The sequence below is a fragment of the Herpailurus yagouaroundi genome, unplaced genomic scaffold (assembly GCF_014898765.1).
Source record: "Herpailurus yagouaroundi ecotype Mexico unplaced genomic scaffold, PumYag 28, whole genome shotgun sequence".
Taxonomy (NCBI): Eukaryota; Metazoa; Chordata; class Mammalia; order Carnivora; family Felidae; genus Herpailurus; species Herpailurus yagouaroundi.
In genome coordinates, this window is record NW_024412376.1 from 118710987 (window position 1) to 118724478 (window position 13492).

At 43.6% G+C, this 13492-nt stretch overlaps 1 protein-coding gene across 36 annotated transcripts in view; it reads right to left on the bottom strand.

The window, feature by feature from the left end:
* ADGRL3 (adhesion G protein-coupled receptor L3) overlaps positions 1-11226 on the bottom strand; it is an 842607-nt gene extending 831381 nt beyond the window's left edge. For all 36 annotated transcript variants that reach the window (XM_040482516.1, XM_040482575.1, XM_040482534.1 and 33 more), the window contains exon 1: positions 9957-11226. The gene's annotated coding sequence lies outside the window, so the exon portion shown is untranslated. The remainder of the gene's footprint in view (positions 1-9956) is intronic.
* Between the last annotated feature and the right edge of the window lie 2266 nt (positions 11227-13492).

Sequence of the window (13492 nt, forward strand, 5' to 3'; positions counted from 1 at the left end):
CTCCACACTGTTAGCGCTGAGCCCGATGAAGGGCTCTATCTCATGAAACCGTGAAATCATGACCTGAGCCAAAATCAAGAGTTGGATGCTTAACCAACTGAGCCACCCAGGTGCCCCTACACTGTATTTATTCCCATGCCATAAGTTTTTGTTTCTTCAGTTTCTTCTGGGACAATTTTTTCTCCATGTAGCTTAGAGAAAATTTTTTGTTTCCGTTTCAGTAAGGACCATTTTACTGTGGCTGGTGGAGCTCATACATGAGATAATTTAACCATGAGCTCTGTGTCCGATGGCACATCTTGGGAACTCTATTCACCTGGATATGCTCAATGCCTCAATAATTTACATTTAAACCTGCACCTACATTAAGGTCAGTATTCCTCTGCATTTTGAAGCATGTGTAGCAAAAATCCAGCACTCTATGTACCACCAAACTGGTATCCAGTGCCCCTGTTTGAAATTGTATAATGGTAACTCTACCATCATAGGACAGACCAGCATATGTTAAGTAAAGTCACATCTTTCAAATATTTGGTGGCTTTTCAGATATACATAGCCTTGACAACTCAGGCAGTTTCACAGGTGTTCTTGAACCTGTAGACTCGAATCCCCCAATTTGCATGTGTTTGTTGAGTTTTCTAGGTCAAGTAAGTAGGGAAGCATTTTCCACAATCACCCTGGCCACTTACAGGAAGAGAACAAAAACCATTTTTAAAGGTTTTCTTAACCAATTTTCCTAATGTTTAATCTGTCTCAGTTAACAACAGATCACTGCAGTGGACATTTGGGTTTTAACGGACTTTTTTGGTGCACAAAATCCCTCTCTTAACTAAGTCTTTCCTTCTTCAAGCAAATTATATATTTGTCCGTAGAGGACCTACACTACCTTACTGACTCCACTAATCTGGTGACAGTAGATTGATCTAAAGCTTGATATCTACCTGAAACTGTGGTCAAAGGGAAAGGAGCCAGTGGGCAGAGAGAAGGAAAGAGTAGCTTGGGTAGGGGTATGCAGCTGGAGCAGAATCCTAGTGGTATTCAAGGTACTTTTTTTTTTTTTTCTAATGTCTACATAAGCCTTCATTCTTCCCTAAGATTCTTTAGGTAAGAAACACAATAACCTCCCAATAAATTAATCATTTCAGCCTAAAGCTAGCTGGAGGTCTCATTGCAATTAAAAGAGAAATAATGAATACATTCATTTTACTAAATCTTGTATGTTGAATTTAGGTCCATAGGACAACTGACATGTGATAAAATATGCAGCATTCTGGAATGACTTAAATAATATCTAACCGTCATACATAGAAATTGTTGAAAATTAAAGTGAACTTTAACTGGAACTCAAAAAAAATGTGTATTACTTTAAAAGAAAACAGTGTCTGAGCTGTTCGTCCAAAGTCAACTACAGTCAATAATATGATTAAACCTCAATAAACAAATTCAACGGAACAGTTAAAGCCAATATAAAGAAGAAAGTCTATAGATACATACATACCTCATGTTAACACAAAACTATTTCTCAATAGACTCTTTGTCCACTCCTTGAAGTCATGATCAGTATTCTGAGTCAAGGTTCAAACAACAACCATCGGTCATTGACAAATCAAGAACATTGAAAATTTGAAGAAAACAGAAGACATAAACATAAACCAGCTGAGCCCTTCCACTCTTGCCAGCAATAAAATCTCAGACAAAAAGATGACCATCAGTCAGGACCATTTACTCTTATTCAAAAGTATTTGGAAGAGCTTTGAGGAAAGGAAAAGGGGAAAAAACAAAACAAAATAGAACAAAACAAAACAAGAGACTCTTGAAAAACTTCTTACAGGGTCAGCTGTCAATGGAATGCATTTTAGTATTCAGGTTACCCACCCATGCAGAACATCAAAAACTGGGCTTGAGTCTCTCCCCTATTCTCACAGGCTCAGGCTACTGTGGAGCCACTGGGGCTGTCCTGAATAGTAACACACTCTGCCTCTGCGGGACACATAAACACCAACACAAGCTGATCAAACAGAAGGGGGTGTCGTTTCTACTTGGCTTTCGTTTTCTCGAGTCACACTTTACAACACTTGATTCTGGTACAATTTAGCAACTCAGCTATCCAACGCTCAGCTTATTTTTCCATTCATTTTCACCACCTACCATGTTGTGGTACACTCTTTCCGCTTTAACAAAAATGCTGGATAATTATAGGTAGGAGTCACACACCTTAATAATGTCTTTTATTGGCAACTGTCACTGACATACAGATGTTATTTCTAAAACGTGGACTTTTTTATGACCTTTTCAATATTTCAGGTCTCTAAAGCAATTTTGGGATTTGAATTTTAAGGGTCCGTCTGCATTTATAGCAATCTTCTGAGGACGGGAACTTTAGGATTATAAACCTTTTAAATTTATAGAAATCTTTAAATCTTGGAAGTTGATGATGACTTTATTTGGTTACAACATTGTAGAAAATCCTGATGCAGTTAAAGCTTAAAGAGCTGCTGATGCCATGAGAAAAGATGATCAGGAGTTTAATTTAAAATGTCTTCAGTTAAATTGCTACTTTCATTTTACACATGATTTAAAGTCAATCTTCAGGCACAGCACTTGGTGGCTGTCAAAAATATTTTCCTATCAGGATTATATGATTTTTGGTGGGGAATTAGTAGCAGAGTATAACATTTTAAGATTAGGAGGAAAAACTAAAAAATAGGTACTGAACAAAAGGTTAAGAAAGGAGAGAAGGAAAGAACACGGGAAAGCCAAGAAGATCCCTGAAACCTTTCTCAGCTGCTTAAGAAAATGCTATTGATTTTCATAGCTCATCGAGAACGCTTCAATTAAAAAAATGATATCTGATTTAGCTAAATTTTCTTACTAATGGCACTTAAGGACATTTCTAATAATACTGTAACTAACAGTATCAGGTACCATTCATTAAGTGCTCATACTGTCAGGTATTTTTCTGTTTACTTCCTACTCCCCTCCCCAAATCAGCAATGTAGCTTTTATTACCTGTATTTTACAGATAGAGATGATAGAGCTAGAAAATTGTGGAAAGGGGATTGTATTCAAGTGCCTCTCATTCCAAAGGCCATTTCTGAGAAGTTCATAATTAGGGACAGTGCCCAGCTATGCCCATCTAAGGAATATAACTTAGTTTCTACAACACTTGTCAGCATTAACCAAAGTGGAAAAGATAAGTACTGTAACACTAATTTCATAGTGGCAGGCCTAGGTCAGAAATTAAACCAGCCACAGAATATATTCCCCCCAAATGTACTTAATTTATAAATAATAGATCTCTAAAGCTTTTGCATAGATGTCGATGTGTCATTCAAAAGTATTACAGTTCACCAAACTTTAGCATCTAGTAAAACTAATCTCTATGTGGAGCCTCCCTTACTCATTAGGCATATTACCATTCACAAACAAACTGAGTTACATTAGATAATTACCCCAAAGATCCTTTTCACTGAAAATGGCCTGTTGTGATGCTTGGATAGTGATTAACAGACTAAGAGTGCAGTGAGTCGTCTTGATATCACTTCAGAAAAGTGATTTCCTCCTTAATAATTCCCAAGATACATAAATATTCAATTAGGGTCTTTGAAATCTAGTTTTAATTGGGTATTCATTCTCCACCCAACTTCAAACTTAGCCTAAGCCAAGAAAGGTGTTTTATTAGTTCTTACTATAAGTAAAAAAAAAACAAAAACAAAAACAAACAAAAAAAAAACACACAAACAAAAACAGAACTTTTCATGACTTTTAAAGTGGGAGGGTAAAATAAAGCCAAGATTATCTTTTATATGAAATTTTCAAATTTAAGAGCACTTAACAGACATACTCTAAAGCAATGAGGTGAAACATAATTGCATATCTGAATCACATGGGGAGTTGATTAAAGTTTTCTGGGACCCTTCTGAGACTCAGCAAATATACTAATAATGACAGCAGCATGTAGTTGCATCTCCATTATTACGTGCCTGGAACTCTCTTAAGCACTTTGCATATATTTTCCCTTTAAATCTTCACCACAAGCAATGAATCAGGAACAACTGTTATGACCAATTAAAACATATCAGAAAATGGGGCACTTGGGTGGCTCAGTTGGTTAAGCGTCCAGCTTTTGATCTCTGCTCAGGTGATGATCCCAGGGTTCATAAGACTGAACCCCGCACTGGGCTCTGCACTAATGGTGCAGAACTTGCTTGGGATTCTCTCTCTCTCCCCCTCTCTCTCTCTCTCTCTCTGCCCCTCCCACTCAGATGCTCTTGCACTCTCAAAGTAAACATTAAAAAACATATCAGGAAATTGAGGCATAGAGAGATCCAGTATCTGACCCAAAGCCAAGTAAGTTATCAAACCTAGGCAAAGACACCACAGAGTCCCTTCTCTTCACCACCACACCATTCTGTCTCTCCAGATATCAAAATATCCACACCCAGGGCCCAGATTTTAAGTATTCCCAGTAACTCTTCTGCTACTGTCAGCAAATCAGGCTGGAGACCTGCATCTTTAAAATTTCTATTTCAGTAACTGGGAACCAAAAAACGAGAAACAAGCTTTCTACACTGGAAAGAGAATACTGAAAATGTCAAATAATAAAACATCCAACCTACTTGTGTCTTTTTAAAGTTTGAACACTCTACTTATTTTTTCTTATCCTAGATGACTCCTTATATGGTCAGATGAAGAGACACTTGTAAGGACAAGGAGACAGATCTTGCAAAAGCCAACGCCAGTGGTTCTTAGACCTTCCGGTCCCAGGGCCTTTTCACATGCTTAAAAACTGATGACCTAAAGCAACTTGATTGTGTTGATTATAGCTATCAATATTTATGTACTAATAGGTAAACTGAGAAAAATTTAAAACATAAGAATACACAAGCACACATGACATATGCTATCAGAGCAACGATGTCATCACGGATCATGTGCCTTCTGGAAAACTCCATGGTACACTTGTAAAAGTATGAGAGTAAGGGGCACCTGGGTGGCTCAGTCAGTTAAACCTCTAACTATTGATTTTGGCTCAGGTCATCATCTCATGGTTGTGAGACTGAGCCCCACATGGGGCTCTGTGCTGAGCATGGAGCCTACTTAAGACTCTCTCTCTCTCCGTCTTCCTCTCTCCCACCTCTCTCTCTCTCTCTGTGTCTCTCTCAAAAAAAAAAAAAAGTATAATAGTAAGGGCAAATAACATCATAGCATTGTTACAAAAATGTTTTCTTTTTCCATTTCTTTTTACATACTCTGAAGAGAGCTTCCCCTGAACCTGCTCTACAAAATAACTGACCCACAAGTTTTACCAGAAAGAAATATTCAGTTGGGGGATTTAATTTTCCATCTCCGAGATAAGGTTCACAAAAAACAGAATCACCACCAATATTATTCCATTTAGATTCTTCAGTAATATGGACCAAATGGTAACTTCTTCAAATGTGTACATATAATCACTCTGATAAAGAAATTCATTAATACTAGAACTAAATTCTTGTTTTAAATGTCAGTAAGACATAAGCAAGACATAAATTATTAGGATCTACAGAATCTTCTATGATCAAATGTAGAAAGAACTCTCCTTCTTCCACCCGTGCCCTAAAACGAATGGAGAATCACAATTAATTCTGAGTAGATGGCTAATTTTTAATGTATTTGTTACTGCATGAGCACACTTCATAATTCTAAGAAAAAAGTTATAATGGCCACTTATGCAGTTGAATTAATTTTATAGGGCCACACAGATAGTCAACATGACATTAAAGAGTTTTGAAGGGATATATGCACATCTTAGGACTCATAAACGCTATCTAGGGGCATGCTCACACTACTTTTTCAAACTGGCCGGTAAGCAGCAATACCAAAATCACAATGAATGAAAAATCTGGATTTTTCTCCCCATTTACCAACAACAACAACAACAACAACAACACACACGCACACACACAAATGGAGACAACAACGGGAAAATGTCAGGAGGACCTTACTTGCATTTGAATGTTCTACTTTATATTTTATTATAAAATAGACTTTCTATAAAGAAATTCATTTGCATTAAAGAAAGGACATAAATGCAATAATAATCTAAGTGTAAATATGTCCTTCAATGTAAACAAAAGCTAAATTACAATAGAGCCTCTGTCTTCAGGGTTTCTCCCTATGTGAGCAAATTCATATTTGAATGTAATGCAAATCTAAGAAATCCAAGGGAAAACAGCCATTTGCAAAACTTAAGATCACCTCCCTCTAATTCCAACTGCTCTAGCCATCCATACCATGCTAAATTAAGGCTGCACATTTCTCAAAAATTGCTCTTTGTTCTTAAATACAAAAATCAATAAGTTTTCCTTACTGATTTCTGGGCAAAAATGCCCCCCTTCTAACAGTCACTGTCACTCTTGCTTGGCAACCCTTTTCAGGGAGAGTTTCAAGCAGCAGGTAAAGTGGTCCAAATGAAATCTGAAGAACAATTCAGTTTAGCATTGTATTATTTGACTAACTTCAACCTTTTTGCTTTTATAACATGTTTAAATCTCCTACTTCGGATTTCCTAGGCTACAGACAGCTCACCAAAGAATCAAAGACAAATCAAGACCATAAAAAATTTGCCTTTCTTAATTACTAGAAACAATGCCAGCCACAGTAGCTGGAGCCAGTACGTCTCACACTTGCTATTATTCCCTGTGGAAAGGAATATTTAAATCTCCAAACTGTAAGAAGATCATTAAGAAAACCTTCCATTCATGTTTTTGAGGAGAGCTCTCACTCTGAAGGATAATCACACCAAGCCACTTAAAATGAGACATCAAAAGCATTTACCCATCAGGCAAATCACATGCTGGTTTATCACTCTTCAGGCCAGGGATGCCTGATACAGCCTAACAGGTCAAACTAAAATATTTAAATAGTTCACATAAACCTTTATACTGATCATTCCTCCCACCCCAAGTGTATAGAAATAGTCTAGGCCACCATACACACCAATGGAGCAGGTTATTGACTATTTAGTGATATGAAAGTGCTATGGAATGGCCTTCCACCACTTTGACATATTCACCTTCAGCTAAAGACAGCACAACACACAGACAGACTTGGTTCTAACGACATCAGGACCTGTGGAATGTATGACTGCTAGCAAACGCAGGCCGCTAGGAAACAAAGAACAGATCTGATCAAATCTTCTAGTGTAAGGGCTGGGAATCATTACGATTAGATCTTCTGAAATGACAGGACAAGTGTCCCTTAATCTTCAGAAATATTTACAAGTGTAAAGACTTTAACCATATCCCCTAGAAATCAAACAAATGTATGAAGCTAGAGCCTCATAAATTAAATCACAATTCTCTAAGTTTTCTATGAATATGACGGCCACTAGCAATCGTGCAAAAAAACAGAACTTAATCAGAATCAGGCATCAGTGATTCTTTATTCCTTTTTTTATTCTTTTTTGCAAAAGCCTAAGCTTTTTCAAGAAGTCAAGATCAAAAGAAAGAAAGAAAGAAAGAAAGAAAGAAAGAAAGAAAGGGAGGAAGGAAGGAAGGAAGGAAGGAAGGAAGGAAGGAAGGAAGGAAGGAAGGAAGGGAGAAAGAAAGAATTAGAGTACCTGGAAAATAAGTACCCTTTTTACATTTACAGTGCTATACTTTTAAAAACAAAATAGAACACAGTCATTTGTGCCAAACACCAAAGCAGTCGGAGCTGATCTACAACTAAGGAATTTAGTAGCTTTTCATTACTGAAACTGAAAAGCAGGTTAGCTTTTTAACTTTTTAAAAACCATTCATCTTTGTACATTTTTAACCCTTGCTTTGGTGACAAAAAAAAAAAAAAAAGAGGGAAACAAAGCTGAGAGATATTTCAACACAAATATCCTTTTAGGTCCTACACAAATTATCTGGAAACCTCTTGGTGATGCTATAAAAGAACTGACAATTCTGTCTGTAATCCACGAACAGACAACTTGGGCGCCCGAACTCCGGGTCATTTGGTACCATTACAGACTGAAAAACAAACCAGGGAAATCTAGCTAAATTCTGTTTAATCTCACAGGGAAATGAAGAGCATTCTGCAAGTGAAAAATTACTAAAGAAGTGTGCCTTTGTAGATTCTACAACGACATTCTTTAACTAGTGTTGATAGCCCATATGACACTAAATTAGCAGACCGCCTATTTACTTCAGAGCAAAACCCAGAAGGCAGTTTTTCCTTCCTGCCAGAGTCTATGCGTCTCCTCATTTCCCCAGCAGCTGGCTGGAAGGATGTAAAATCAGAGGTGCAAGAAGGCTTATACTTCCTAATGAGTAATCCACCCAGGAAAGTAAACACAACAGACACCAGCAGGTTCGGCCGTAAAGGAGACTGTGGCAGGGGTGCTTACACGGTTGTTTACAATGTGCCCCAACTACCGCAGGCAGGGTCACACACAGGCACAGGGAGGAGACACCCAGAGGTGGCTCACACACCTCCAGTTCGCCCAATTTCTGGGATATCTCTGGCCGTAAATAAAGCAGCGCGGGTTTCTATCAGACTGAGGGAAGTGACCAGAGAATTACAGGAACTAGGGTTGTGCTGGCTGGACTCGGCTATGTGAATGTGCCCCGGAGATGACTGTTCTATCCCTTGGTCCTCATCAGGGCCAATCTGGGGTGCGTCGAGCGCTGCACCAGAGACTCACGCGCGCCACGCATCTCGCGGAGGTGCTCCTCACGGGGGCAGAGGGGACACCGTGTGGCTTCCTCGCAACCCCTGTGGGGCCTCGCGGCCTCCTCAAACCAGATTTTCGAGTTAAGCGGATCCCAGGCGATTTCGATAAGCAAGATCAGCTCAACTAGCATCGGCTCTGCCATCCCCACAAATACCTCCGGCCATCCCCAGAGCGCGCAGGAACGCGCGCACACTGTCACGCACACGCCGACCCCACCGCCAACTGACCCTGGTAGCAGAGGTCGCCCCCACCCCTGGAACACACACCCACCTATAACTGGGGGCCTGGCACGCTCAGCCCTTGAGCTCCGGCCGGGGACCAGTGGCGGGGGCGCGGAGGCACCTACGTTCCCCAGAGCCGGAGTGTCCCCTTCTCCCGCTGGAGGCTCCGGGTCGCCCGCCCTCCTACCTGTAACCCAGACGACCGCGGATACCAGTGCTCTTTCCACCCCGCCCTGGCATCGCCGGTGCCCCGATTCGTGCAACGCCGTCCCCCGCCCCGTGCCCACTCCCAACACCGCGCCGCCCCGGGCCACCCACGAAAGTAGCAGCGTTTTCCAACCAAAACCTCCTAACAAAGCCCGGGCAAGCAGCTCTAAACCAAACTGCCGTGAAGGGGACACCACGGGCGGGGTACGGAAAGGCAGCGCAGCTCTGCCACTCAGGGGCGCGACCTGGGCAACCGCGGCCACCATGGATGCTCCAGACGGGCGTCTAGGAAGGATCGCGGTGAGCTCGCCGCCCCTCAGTCCCCATCACCCCAGAGCGCAGCTCTCACCCGGTCCCTGTCTGCTCTCCAGCCCGCTCCCGCCTCCAACGGCACCAGCTCCGGGTCAGCGGAGAGAAGGCGCCCCCTGGTCTGCTTTCAGCCCCCACCAAGGGATGACACTGGGGTGAGAGTGGAGGGAGAATTCCCGGGGTGGAAATTCCAGTTCCTACTCCCAGCGTGTAGGACTGCGAATGCGCCGGGTCTGCTCTCCCCTTCATCCCTCTCCTCCGCCAAATCGCCCAGTTGCTGGAAGAACTCGAACCCGTGCCAAACCCCAGCGCCCACCAGCCAGGAGGCTCCCTTTCCCGCCCCGCATCACGATCGGATGAGTGTGCGTGCGGGCGAGTGTGTGAGGGCGACTGTGTGAGTGGGTGGGTGAGTGTGCGTGAATCCCGCACCCCCTCGGTTGCCCGCCCCGCGGACGCCGCCGCCTGCGCCGGGGCCCGGGCCACCACTATTAGGAAGAGTGAGAAGAATAAATTACCTTTCGTAACCGCCGGTCCCTGAGATCGTCCCATCAGTTGCTCAACAACCTGCAGCCGAGTGCAGTTTCCACAATCCAGCCATGGAGCCCGGGGCAAAAGACCGGCCGGCCCCGGAGAAGACACCCCCACCACACGCCGCAAGGAATGATAACCACAGCGCAGAGAAAGCAGCAGGAGGGTGGAGACCCCAGCCAAAGAAACAACAACAAAAAGTCTCTCCTTCCCCCTTTCTTCTGCTACACAGCCACGGAGAAAGGGGAAGGGGGGGAGAAAGAACCAAAGATTTGTCTTCCTGTACGTTGTCTCGCTTCAAACACACCGAGGGGGTAAAAACGGAGCAAAGAGAGAGCAAGGTTCAAATGTCTCTCCCAGTCCACAGTTGCACAACTTCGGAGTAGGGCTCCGTCTCCAGCAGCGGCCGAGAGACCCAAGCGGCAGCTATTAACATGCGGCAGTCATAGCTGGGGCTGCTTCTCCTCCCGCTGCTGCTGCTGCCGCCGCTGCCGCTGCTGCTGCCGCCGCCGCTCAAGAAAAGACGCTGCTGGAGAGACCAAAAATCTTCCACCATCCCCCCAGCCGATCTTTATATCCAGTTCTCCCACCCCACCCCCTTCTCTTTCTTTTTCTTCTTCTTCCTCGTCCTCCCCTTTCCGCTTGGGAAAGGGAGCAGTGGAATAGGTAGGGGGAGCCGCGACAGCCAGAGGTGGCTTCTTCTCCGCCAAACCCTCCTCCTTCTCCCGAGGTTTTCTCCCCGCGGAGGGTCTCCTCTGGCGCCCGCAACCTGCGCCGAGAGCCGGAGCGAGGGCCACGCAAACTCCTTCCCGAGTGCACGGTGGGGGCGCGCGGGCGGAGCGGGCGCCCGGCTGCCGAAGGCTGCGTCCCGGGGGTCGCGGAGCCCGGAGCCCGGGGGGTGGCAGATTAGCTCGCCGGCCGGGCCGGGCAGCTGCGGGCATGTGGGAGCTTCATCGCGCGGCCCCGAGCTCCGCGCCGCCGCCGCCGCCGCCGCCTCTTCGGTTCTTTCTCTTCTTCGACTCTCCGAGAGCGAGCAAGGCTCTGGCGCTCTCCACACACGCACACTCACACACGCGCACACACGAGCGAGCTCCTGCCAAAGCAAACCGTGCAATCCGCGCGCGCGCACACCCGGAGAAAGAGGACGGAGGCAAAAAAAGAGAAGAAAGAAAGGGGAGGGGGCGAGTCACAGGCGGCGGCAGCGGCAGCTGTCGGAGCGGAGGCAACGAGCAGTCCGGGGAAAACCAGCAGCGGCAGCGGCGGCGCCCACCCGGACCAGCGGCAGGATCTGCATCCCCGCTCCCGGGAACTGGGGCGAGCAGTGCCGGGCGAGCAGGAGACCCGGCGACGCGCCGAGAGCGGGTCGGAGCGCGGGCGCGCCGGGGCCGTGCAGCCTGCGCGCGGCGGACGCAGCCGGGGCCCGAGCCGAGGCCAGAATGAGCCGCGGGCTGGCGAGCGCCAAGAGCGCGGAGAGCTGGGGAGGGGGCTCGCGCGGGGGGAAGGGGGTGGCAGGTAAAACCCGGATCTGGAGTGCACTCGGGCTCCGCCGCGCGGACTCCACCTAGCAGCTCGGCAAACGCTTGGAGGTGGGAATGAGAGGGCTGCTACAAGAGGCTTCCCTTTCAGGGTTTGTCAAACAAAGGGTACATCTCCTCCCGGCTTTGAGGCACGCTTCTACCTCAGCCCCTCTCTCTCTACCTCTCTTTCTCTCTGTCTCTGTCCCTCCCCTCTCGCACTCTCGCCCCTCTTCTTTTCCTCCACTTCACCCCAGGTGAGTAAACGTCAGAATGAAAGTCCTGCCAGCTTCTCCTTTTCTAGGTGCAGATTATTCCATATTTTCATTATGCAGGTACCTAGTCCCGGTGCGTTTTCTGCCTTTGGTCCATTTTATGTTTCTTCAAACTTACCTCAACGTGCAAGTTCACTGCAGACTTTAAAGTATCCTCTGATAATCGGACGTGGGGATTTCATGATTTTATTTCATAATGTCAGTAAAAATTACCATAATGGATATAGAAAGGTGCCGATTGCAAAGCAATGCCTTCTGATGGTGGGGAAAGCCTTCTCAAGTTAACTGAGTGACCTTGGTCAATTACTGAGCCCCTTTGTGCTTTCTTTATAAATAAGATAGAAGGTTAAGGGGGGTAATTTATAAGGTCTTTTCCTCCTCTAAAATTTCATGATCTAAAAAGACTAAGGTGTTATTTTCTGTACCAGTAAATTCGAGTTACAATTATGAGAGAAAGTAAGATTTATTATATGCATTCAACAAGCACATTATATCCAAATTGTATTTGAATGTATATATTCAGAAGGGTCTAATGCCCATCCAGAGCTCTTCGGAGGTATAATCAACCACAGTACATCTGAAGAACCCCAAACCTCATTAGCATTAACAGACCATACCCAATACAAGTGACTATCAAAATCTCATGGGTTCTTCAAAGCTCAATTCCAGTGCCAAATGCTCCAAAAAAACCTTTTCTCACCGACCCCAATCAAAATAATCACCCCTTTTCTTATATTCCCATAGGACTTTGGTGGTATATCTAGGATAACACCCATTTCATTCTGTTTTTTTTTTCTTCTTATTCTTTTAAATAACGAGTAGCTTGTCTGTATGCCTCCTCAGATTATTGGATCTTCCTTAAATGCAAATTCCAAAATTTAATCATCTGTATAACCTTAGATTACTACGTATCCACAGTACTTTGCATTGTAATTCCTTTAAAAAAATGGGAGAGGGCTTTCATGATATTGCTGGATTCTGACTGAGATGTTCACACACTTAAATTAGGCTACTTGAATTTGCCTAAAATAAGGCATCCATGAACTCCCCCGATTACATAAAGAAAATATAAACTGACATCTGAAGTCACTTGTTACCTAAATAATTTTGGAAATAGTAGGCTCTAGCCAGTTGTGACAAGAGGCTCTTATTTGTAAAGGAGGCAAAATGGAAAGTACCCAATTCATCTCCTAAATGGATATATGTGGAAAAGCAATAAAATAATAAAATGGGAATGAAAGGTATGGTATAGGTATTAAATGTTATTAATGGTAGCAGCAGAAATATAAGTAAATGGTACCTATAGACCAATTTTTAGAATCAATCTTATCACATCTTGACAGTTTCAGAGGTATATGAGAGAGAAATTAAATTTCAAATGGAAATTAATATTTCAAGAAATAAAATATGTTAACTGAAAACTATATATATTAAGTTATTAAATATGAAACATAGTAACTGAAAAGTAAGCATATTAAGTCAAATAAGTAATTGAAAGTATTCACCAAAGAATTGATCACAAATAAAGTTATAGACAAAAAAAAAATGAGGAAGAAAGAACCAAAAAAGGGGGGGGGGGGAAGTGAGTAAAAAATAAGTTAAAGAAAAGCATGGAAAGGAAGAGAATAGGTTAATTATTTATACAATTTAATCAAATGTCAAGGTGGCAGCTTTTATAGCAGCTACCTGTATGTTAGGCTCAAACTTCATGCTTCCAAATCCTCTTCAATCTGA